The 10,000-nt window shown below is 40.0% G+C and overlaps 1 pseudogene; it reads left to right on the forward strand.

The window, feature by feature from the left end:
* The window catches only part of LOC133610168 (RIMS-binding protein 2-like), a 115,455-nt pseudogene that overhangs the window by 40,932 nt on the left and 64,523 nt on the right, over positions 1-10,000 (forward strand).

The raw sequence follows: 10,000 nt of genomic DNA on the forward strand, positions 1-10,000 counted from the left end.
GTATTCACATGACATATCCTCATATTATTCACATGATGTAACATCCATCCATCCATTTTCTACCGCTTATTCCTTTTGGGGTCGCGGGGGGCATTGGAGCCTATCTCAGCTACAATCGGGCGGAAGGCGCGGTACACCCTGGACAAGTCGCCACCTCATCGCAGAACATGTCCTCATATTGTTCACATGATGTAACATGTCCTCATTATTTACATGATGTACAAACGTAACATGTCTTCATATTATTCACATGATGTAACATCCATCCATTTTTCTACCGCTTGTCCATTTTGGGGTGGCGGGGGGTGCTGGAGCCTATCTCAGTTGTGTTCGGGCGGAAGGCGGTGTACACCCTGGACAAGTCGCCCCCTCATCGCAGAACATGTCCTCATATTGTTCACATGATGTAACATGTCCTCATATTATTCACACGATATAACAGTGTTTAATTGGTGTTTTAAGACTTAGTATATTGTTGAGGATGTAACGATAAACGGTAATAATGACGACCGCAACAAAACTCCCGAGGGTTAGTATTAAATCTAATTAAAATGATCAAAAAACACACCAACTGGTGCCGGCTCGCTAGTTTAAATGCTAACATGAAAAAAAGAGACGTATTTGGTCTTTCCTCTTTAAAAACGACATAGGTCAAGCCAAACTTCTATAAACACAAACTAAGTTATTTACTTGTTTACATTGAAGCTACAAGTCCTCTACAAGTGAAATAGAGGTATGTGAGATTTTATATATATATATATATATATATATATATATATATATATACATATATATATATATATATATATATATATATATATATATATATATATATGTATATATGTATATATACATATACAGTGTTTCCCCCAGAAAATGTGTTAGTTAAAGGGGAACATTATCACCAGACCTATGTAAGCGTCAATATATACCTTGATGTTGCAGAAAAAAAGACCATATATTTTTTTAACCGATTTCCGAACTCTAAATGGGTGAATTTTGGCGAATTAAATGCCTTTCTATTATTCGCTATCGGAGCGATGACGTCACAACAATCCGCCATTTTCTCACTTCCGTCGGTGTGTTGTCGGAGGGTGTAACAACACGAACAGGGACGGATTTAAGTTGCACCAGTGGCCCAAAGATGCGAAACTGGCAAGAAATTGGACGAAATCAGTTCAAAATACGAGGGTGTGGGGAAAGCCGACGAAATGGTCAGTCGTTTGTTCCGCACACTTTACCGACGAAAGCTATGCCACGACAGAGATGGCAAGAATGTGTGGATATCCTGCGACACTCAAAGCAGATGCTGACATCAACTCCAAAACTGGACAGATCAGCTTTCAGGAAAAGAGAGCGAATGAGGGTATGTCTACAGAATATATTAATTGATGAAAACGTTATTCATTACTCGCGGTTTTACGTATATTATTATACATAAACTGTGTTTACCAATAATTTAGCTTAAAAACATTTATTTTTTTCAATCATTCGAGTACATTCGGGTAGTCTTGTGTAATGCAGTATTTTGTGTCTATTTAGGTATGGTTAACCTGAGTGCTGAAATCGTAGAAAAATATATGTTCTTAGCGCGCCTGAAATGGGCTGTCTGCACTCTCAAAGTGCATGTTGTTGCCAAATGTATTTCATATGCTGTAAACCTAGTTCATAGTTGTTAGTTTCCTTTAATGCCAAACAAACACATACCAATCGTTGGTTAGAAGGCGATCGCCAAATTCGTCCTCGCTTTCTCCCGTGTCACTGGCTGTCGTGTCGTTTTCGTCGGTTTCGCTTGCATACTGTTCAAACCGATATGGCTCAATAGCTTCAGTTTCTTCTTCAATTTCGTTTTCGCTACCTGCCTCCACACTACAACCATCCGTTTCAATACATTCGTGATCTGTTGAATCGCTTAAGCCGCTGAAATCCTAATCTGAATCCGAGCTAATGTCGCTATACCTTGCTGTTCTATCCGCCATGTTTGTTTGTATTGGCATCACTATGTGACGTCACAGGAACATAGACGGGTGTATATAACGATGGTTAAAATCAGGCACTTTGAAGCTTTTTTTAGGGATATTGCGTGATGGGTAAAAATTTGAAAAAAACTTCGAAAAATAAAATAAGCCCCTGGGAACTGATTTTTAATGGTTTTAACCCTTCTGAAATTGTGATAATGTTCCCCTTTAAGGTGGTGACTCTCCAGGGGGAGGGGACCGGGGAAGGGGGTGAGTGGGTGTAAGGATCGGTGTAACTCGGCCTGTCGCCATCACGTCTCCACCTCGTCGCTGCCAACACAGCCTGGGGGGGCAATAGACTACAGACTGTGGTGAAGTAGGCCGGCTTCGTCGCGTGAAGAAGCCTACAACTTTTGGTTGTGTTTTCTGCTCCATTTGCTGAATGGCGATATACGATATATCCATCAATCCATCCATCCATTTTCTACCGCTTTTTCCCTTTTGGGGTCGCTGGAGCCTATCTCAGCTACAATCGGGCGGAAGGCGGGGTACACCCTGGACAAGTCGCCACCTCATCGCAGGGCCAACACAGATAGACAGACAACATTCTATTTAGATATTTTTTCCGTAAAGTATAAACAAAACAGTCCTCATTACTTGAGATACTAAGTACGTCATTATTATGACTTAGTAATTTACTAAGTCAAAATAATTACAAATTAATGGCTTACTAAGTCAAAATAATGACTTACAAAGTCAAATTAATGACCTACTGTAAGTAAGCGTTTGCAATAAGCGTTTGAGAAAAATAGTTAAATGTGGGGACACATGCTGACATATGTTCAACTCATCATGCTTAATTTTTTACAGCATTTGGGAAGCCTGCAGTTGATTGTTATTATGTAAATGTTATATTTTGATCAACATGTGATAGCAGGCACCCTGCCATTCAAAACTAGGCTGCTACATTACTAATGATTAATGTAACTATAGCTGAAAAAATAGTACAATAGCAATAGGAGAGACTATTCATCCCTGAACACCATGGAGTTCATGTAGGCTTAATGATGCAGTTACATTATTACAGAAACTCTTCATTTAACGTAATGTCCTTTTTTTGCTGCTTCAACACAGAAAAAGGTAAAGTGAAATAACTTAGTTGTTAACTGTAGGTCAATAATGCTTGTCTTTCTCTCAGACAGACAAGGCTTTGCTGTCCATAACACGCACACACACACACACCGCACAGTGAGCTAACGTTACGCTAAAAGCTAATTAGCCTTCACCTCAAGAACTGCGAGCAAGCTGAGCTGCCGCTTATGTTTCTAGAACGTCAACGGGCTCGTAGTGATGTTACTAGTAGTTGACTTGGAAGTGTTTATTATAATTTGGGGAGAGTCCGCTGCATTATGCTTACCTGCTAAACACCTTTCTGCTCACCACACCGTCTCTCCTCTCTGCCTGCCTGAGCACTGACTTCATGCGCTCTGAATATGCACTGCTAATTGACTGTTACATGTGCTCTGAATACTCACTGCTGATTGGCTGTTACATGTGCTCTGAATACGCACTGCTGATTGGCTGTTATATGCGCTCTGAATACGCACTGCTGATTGGCTGTTACCGCTCTGCGTGTAACCAATCAGATGGTTGTGTGGGTGGGACAATGCTGGGTGCTGCAGAGACGTACTGACAGAGGCAGAGGCAGAACTAAGCGGAGCAGCTTGTTAAGACTTTAGTTTAGGCAGTGGCTCTTTGTTGTTAAGGCGGCCGCCTTAAAGGCCTACTGAAATGCGATTTTCTTATTTAAACGGGGATAGCAGGTCCATTCTATGTGTCATACTTGATCATTTCGCGATATTGCCATATTTTTGCTGAAAGGATTTAGTAGAGAACATCGACGATAAAGTTTGCAACTTTTGGTCGCTGATAAAAAAGCCTTGCTTCTACCGGAAGTAGCAGACGATATGCGCGTGGCGTCACAGGTTGTGGAGCTCCTCACATCTGCACATTGTTTACAATCATGGCCACCAGCAGCGAGAGCGATTCAGACCAAGAAAGCGACAATTTCCCCATTAATTTGAGCAAGGATGAAAGATTGGTGGATGAGGAAAGTGAGAGTGAAGGACTAGATAGGGAAGATGCTGTGAGAGGTGGGTGGGACCTGATATTCAGCTGGGAATGACTAAAACAGTAAATAAACACAAGACATATATATACTCTATTAGCCACAACACAACCAGGCTTATATTTAATATGCCACAAATTAATCCCGCATAACAAACACCTCCCCCCTCCTGTCCATATAACCCGCCAATACAACTCAAACACCTACACAACACACTCAATCCCACAGCCCAAAGTACCGTTCACCTCCCCAAAGTTCATACAGCACATATATTTCCCCAAAGTCCCCAAAGTTACGTACGGGACATGCACATAGCGGCACGCACGTATGGGCAAGCGATCAAATGTTTGGAAGCCGCAGCTGCATGCGTACTCACAGTACCACGTCTGCGCATCCAACTCAAAGTCCTCCTGGTAAGAGTCTCTGTTGTCCCAGGTCTCCACAGGCCAATGGTAAAGCTTGACTGTCATCTTTTGGGAATGTAAACAATGAAACACCGGCTGTGTTTGTGTTGCTGCAGCCGCCCGCAATACACCGCTTCCCACCTACAGCTTTCTTCTTTGCCGTCTCCATTGTTCATTGAACAAATTGCAAAAGATTCACCAACACAGATGTCCAGAATACGGTGGAATTTTGCGATGAAAACAGACGACTTAATAGCTGGCCACCATGCTGTCCCAAAATGTCCTCTACAATCCGTGACGTCACGTGCCGGCGTCATCATACCGAGACGTTTTCAGCAGGATATTTCGCGCAAAATTTTAAATTATATATATATATATATATATGAATGTATACATATACATGTGCTTGTTTTGCACATGATATCACACACAAGCAAACACTCTGCAGGACTGCTCGTATTGCACATGATGTTACACACAAGTAAACATGCTGCAGGACTGCTTGTATCGCACATGATATCACACATTTGACACATAATCCTACTAGGGCCGCCTCTTTTAGTCCTCCCAGAGTCATTCCTTCTAAGGTTGTGTAAAATAACGAGGTGATTAGAACTGAAGTTTAACAACTGATTGTACAAACAAGAGAATTTTTTTTTTCTCTCTGGCACTCATCGAGGGTGGACGCTCCCCTTTCCTTCTTTGTCTTGTCTTAACTTTCTTGTTGCCTCTTTTTGCACTGCTCTCCAAATCTAAACATTGGAACTATTTAACTTGCCTCAACGAAATTGACAAGATATTGGGTTTGGGGGAACCTGCTGTCGTGACGAAGCGATTGTTGCTGGACACACGACGGACTCTTGGGAGAAGAAGTAGTGCCGCGTGCCTGGCGACCCTTTTCTGTCGAGGACATGAAGATATTTACCTATTCGGAATTATGACAACAGGACATCTGCTGATTGGAGTAAGCGTTGCTCTGGTTTGTCGACAAATTGGAAGTTGCTGGCAGTTTTCAAAGTAACCCAAAGCTGCCACAAAGGATTGGAGGATGCGGGAAGAACTGTGGACACTCTTGTGATTTTGGATTACATCGAACTGTCTGCCCCGCAGTTTTGAGGACCAGTCATAGACAATTTAGAGTGAAAAGCTAATTTTATTTTCACTCGCATACAAAACATTCTAACTTTGATTTTCCCTGGCGTCGAGACTCTCCCGAAGGACAGTGCAGCAAAGACACAACAAACTCCCTTCTTGTCTCTCATCGACACACACCTGTTGTTGTTGACTTTAGAGTTATCGGCGGCACAGACATCAAGGCCGCGGAACAGAGACACACTACGGGCTTACACACACACTTGCAACCACAAAAATATACGCCACACATACACAACCCACCCCCCCAACCCAACGCCCTCGACGCAAATCCCATAAGGGTGATAAATGGATGGTCAGCGCCTGAGAGCTGCGGCCTACCATCATGACCTCGCCCTTCCCTCTGTTGCTAGATATCTCGAGATGTATATGCGCTTTGCTATGGAGGTTTTTTCCCACTCCAGACTGGGTCCCCTTAGGAGCCCAGTTTAGATTGTATTTTTTTACTCATCCCTCCCCAGCGTTTTACCTTTTTCCCATCTACTATGTTGAACAATTTCCCTTGTGGATCATTAAAGTTTGTCTAAGTCTAAGTTTTACGGGGCGCCTTGTGGTGACCCATCAGCGTTCCTGTTCTGTAACCCTGTACACTGTTTGTTTTGTCCAATCTTGAACGGGTTTGTGCTGAAAACAAAGTTCTGTTGTACTTGTGCAATGACAATAAAGACCTATCCTAAATGTCAGCGATGTGAGCTGAGCAATCTAAAGCAGTCTCTAAAACGGTGGCCCTGCTTTCATGCTTTTGCCCACCTCGGTTGCATCCCCTTGACAGCTATAGAAAGTGAAAGTTAACTCGATGTTACTAATAATACATGTGTGTGAGTGCACAGATAAGGAAACATTGATTGTGTTCACCTTCTTTGACCACAACCAAGGACACATCCAGTGAAAGAATGGCTTCTTCATTCACTCGCTCTTTGACTGCATGTGTTTCTCACCTGTGCTTTGTCCTCCTAGGTCCAGTCAGACTCTGAGTGGCTGAAGCAGAAGGGGACTCAGGGCAAGTGGAGGACCTGGAACAGTTTTACAGGTGAGACTGCAGTAGTGCATTGTGTCAGTACCATACTTGCCAACCTTGAGACCTCCGATTTCGGGAGGTGGGGGGAGGGAGTGGGCGTGGTCGGGGTGGGACAGGGGCGTGGCTAAAAGGGGAGGAGTATATTTACAGCTAGAGTTCACCAAGTCAAGTATTTCATATATATATATATATATATATATATATATATATATATATATATATATATATATATATAAGAAATATTTGACGTTCAGTGAATTCTAGCTATATATATATATATATATATATATATATATATATATATAGCTAGAATTCACTGAACGTCAAGTATTTCTTATATAAATATATATATATATATAGATATATATATATAAAATAAATACTTGAATTTCAGTGTTCATTTATTTACACATATACACACACATAACACTCATCTACTCATTGTTGAGTTAAGGGTTGAATTGTCCATCCTTGTTCTATTCACTGTTACTATTTTTCGAACCATGCTGAACACCCTCTCTGATGATGAATTGCTGTGTGGCACGCACAAAAGTGCTTTCATCAAATGCACTAGATGGCAGTATTGTCCTGTTTAAGAGTGTCACAACATTGCTGTTTACGGCAGACAAACTGCTTTAAGGTATACAAAAAAGTGACTGCTGTTGTTGTGTGTTGTTGCCACGCTGGGAGGACGTTAATGAAACTGCCTAACAATAAACCCACATAAGAAACCAAGAACTCGCCCTCCATCATTCTATAGTTATAACGTGATTGGGCAGGTACGCTTTTTTATACTGTGGAGGACCTGAGTCCGCCTGAATTTCGGGAAATTTTCGGGAGAAAATGTGTCCCGGGAGGTTTTCGGGAGAGGCGCTGAATTTCGGGAGTCTCCCGGAAAATCCGGGAGGGTTGGCAAGTATGGTCAGTACATCTACATGACGCTGTGTGACTTGACACAGGTGCACAGCCTGTTCCTGCCATACCAATACGACATTTGTCCAGCCTCTTATTCATTGTCGGTTTGCCAGGCTATTTTTACAAACCAAACTGACCTGACAGGGCAAAGGAAAGGTTAGTCACATTCTCCTTGTGTATTATTTTAAAGAAAAGTGACTGTTTAGAGCACAGGTGTCAAACCCAAGGCCCGGAGGCCAAATCTGCAAAGCCTGGAAATAATATGCGTTAATAAAATGCTTAGTCTTTTCTTACTAAATATATTTCTTCTTTCCCTTTTGACATTAAAAATCATGTACTGCATGCAATTGCATATCTTTTAAAATTCAATATTATCAAAATCAAAATATTGTATTATTATGTATTCCAAAAATATTTTTTGTTAAAATAAAGATAAATACTGTACTTAAATATCTGCTTGACTTATGATTTCAAAACAAATGATCATTCAAATTGTAGACTGTAAAATTGACAATAGATTTTACGGTTCAAATCCGCCGACTGAGTTTATTACCGTAAAATCAACTTTGGTACTGTTTTATTCCATATATAGTAAGACACATTAAAAAACAAACAAAAAACATTAAAACAACAAGATTTTAAGGTAAAAAAACAAACAAAAGGCTGCTCTGTTGCTTGAATTTTACTGCTAAAAACAGTGGTATTGTTTTTCCTTTCTATTCCATTTATTCCATTTTTTTATATGCTTTAAAAAAACTGCTGTTACTGTACAATTCTGGTGACTGAGCTGACAGTTTTGGCTACTGTAACATTACACACAGTTGGAACAGTAACACTGTGTTTGGATTTAGGGAAATAAAACACTGTATTTTAATCAAGTGATTCTTTGGCGTACCACTAGATAGAGCCTGCGTACCACTAGTGCTACATGTACCATAGATTGAGAACTTTTAGAAGGGGTGAGTCCTTTTAGATTCCTTAGTTCTAAGGCTGTCTAAAATGACTACAACTGCAGTTTAACAATTTAGAGAAAGAGAGACAGAGAGGCAGAGAGAGACAGAGAGCTATTTAAAGGTCAAAGCAGTCTCTAAAATAGTTTCCCGTCTTCTCATGCTCTTGTCCACCTTGCTAGGAATCGAAACTGAAAGTTAACTTGATGTGTGTGTGTGCCTAGACAGTCTCCTCGTTCGCAGTCTCCAGGCTGCCACGTCATGACACCATGACGTCCTTATATGGGCATTCTCCCCCAGTCTGTTTCAAGCACCCTGTGTGTTATTGCTTTTTCCTTCTCCATGTCCTCCCCCATTTTCGTGTTTATTTGTCCACATTTGCAGTAAGTGCCACATGTAGTGATATTTATCATGATTGAAAGCAGCACTTTATCCATCCCAGTGTGTGTACCTAATGCTGTGACCCAGTAAAGCTACAACAAGGGTGTCCAAAGTGCGGCCCGTGGGCCTTTTGTGGTTACAAAAAACATAAAAAGTGGGGAAATGTGACAAGAAAAAGTTGACTCTAATAACACAAAGCTGATATGCAAGATGTTTGTCCTTGAAAATTGTCATTCCGCAGAAATAATAATGAATCAAAAATCAATGGTGTTATGAATTATTGACATATTGAAAGCTCCAATTACTTCACATCAAACATTCCACTTTAAAAAATTTTGGGGGTGAAATATTGCATATGTATTTTTGTCAGAGCAAAAAACAAACACAACATAAAAACAATAAAAACGTATAATCGGTGTACAGATCTGAAGTTAATCTAGAGATTTAGGGCCTGAAAGTATTAAAAAAAAAAAGTATAATAATGTCGTTTTTTTAACACTTTTATGAATATGGCTTTTTTGGATCACTGAGAATTTTAATGGGATTTTTGTTTAAACTGTCATTGCTTAAAAAATAATAATGAATCAAAATCAATGTTGTTATGGATTACTCACATATTTAGGGCTCCAATTACTTTGTACCAAAGACTCCACTTAGATTTTTTTTTAGAGGAAATATTGCATATTTTGTGTGTTTGCTATAAACTATAAACTTTGCTATATACACTCGTCCACCACTTGTGGCAGTAATGACAAAAAACAGAAGAAGTCTGGACATAAAGTCATAAAGAAGTTTCCTAAGCCCAAAAAATATGACTAAAGTGGTGAGGCTGTGTTTTAATTTGCACTTTAATTTTAGTTACATTTATTTAAGAAACATTTATATTATTATTATTATGTATTAATTAGTGTAGATTATATGTCGACTTGTCAGTCCTTTCTTTTGTAGTACATTTATTTTTGTAATCAGCCTTGTTGATAATATTTGCGATGACCATATGCTTTTATATCTTTTGACAAGGTTGTAAACAGACTAGGTATCATTATTGAACATGATTACAATCAAGATGACTTATTCAGTGTTAATATTTGAGT

The sequence above is a fragment of the Nerophis lumbriciformis genome, linkage group LG11 (genome assembly GCF_033978685.3).
Source record: "Nerophis lumbriciformis linkage group LG11, RoL_Nlum_v2.1, whole genome shotgun sequence".
Lineage (NCBI taxonomy): Eukaryota > Metazoa > Chordata > Actinopteri > Syngnathiformes > Syngnathidae > Nerophis > Nerophis lumbriciformis.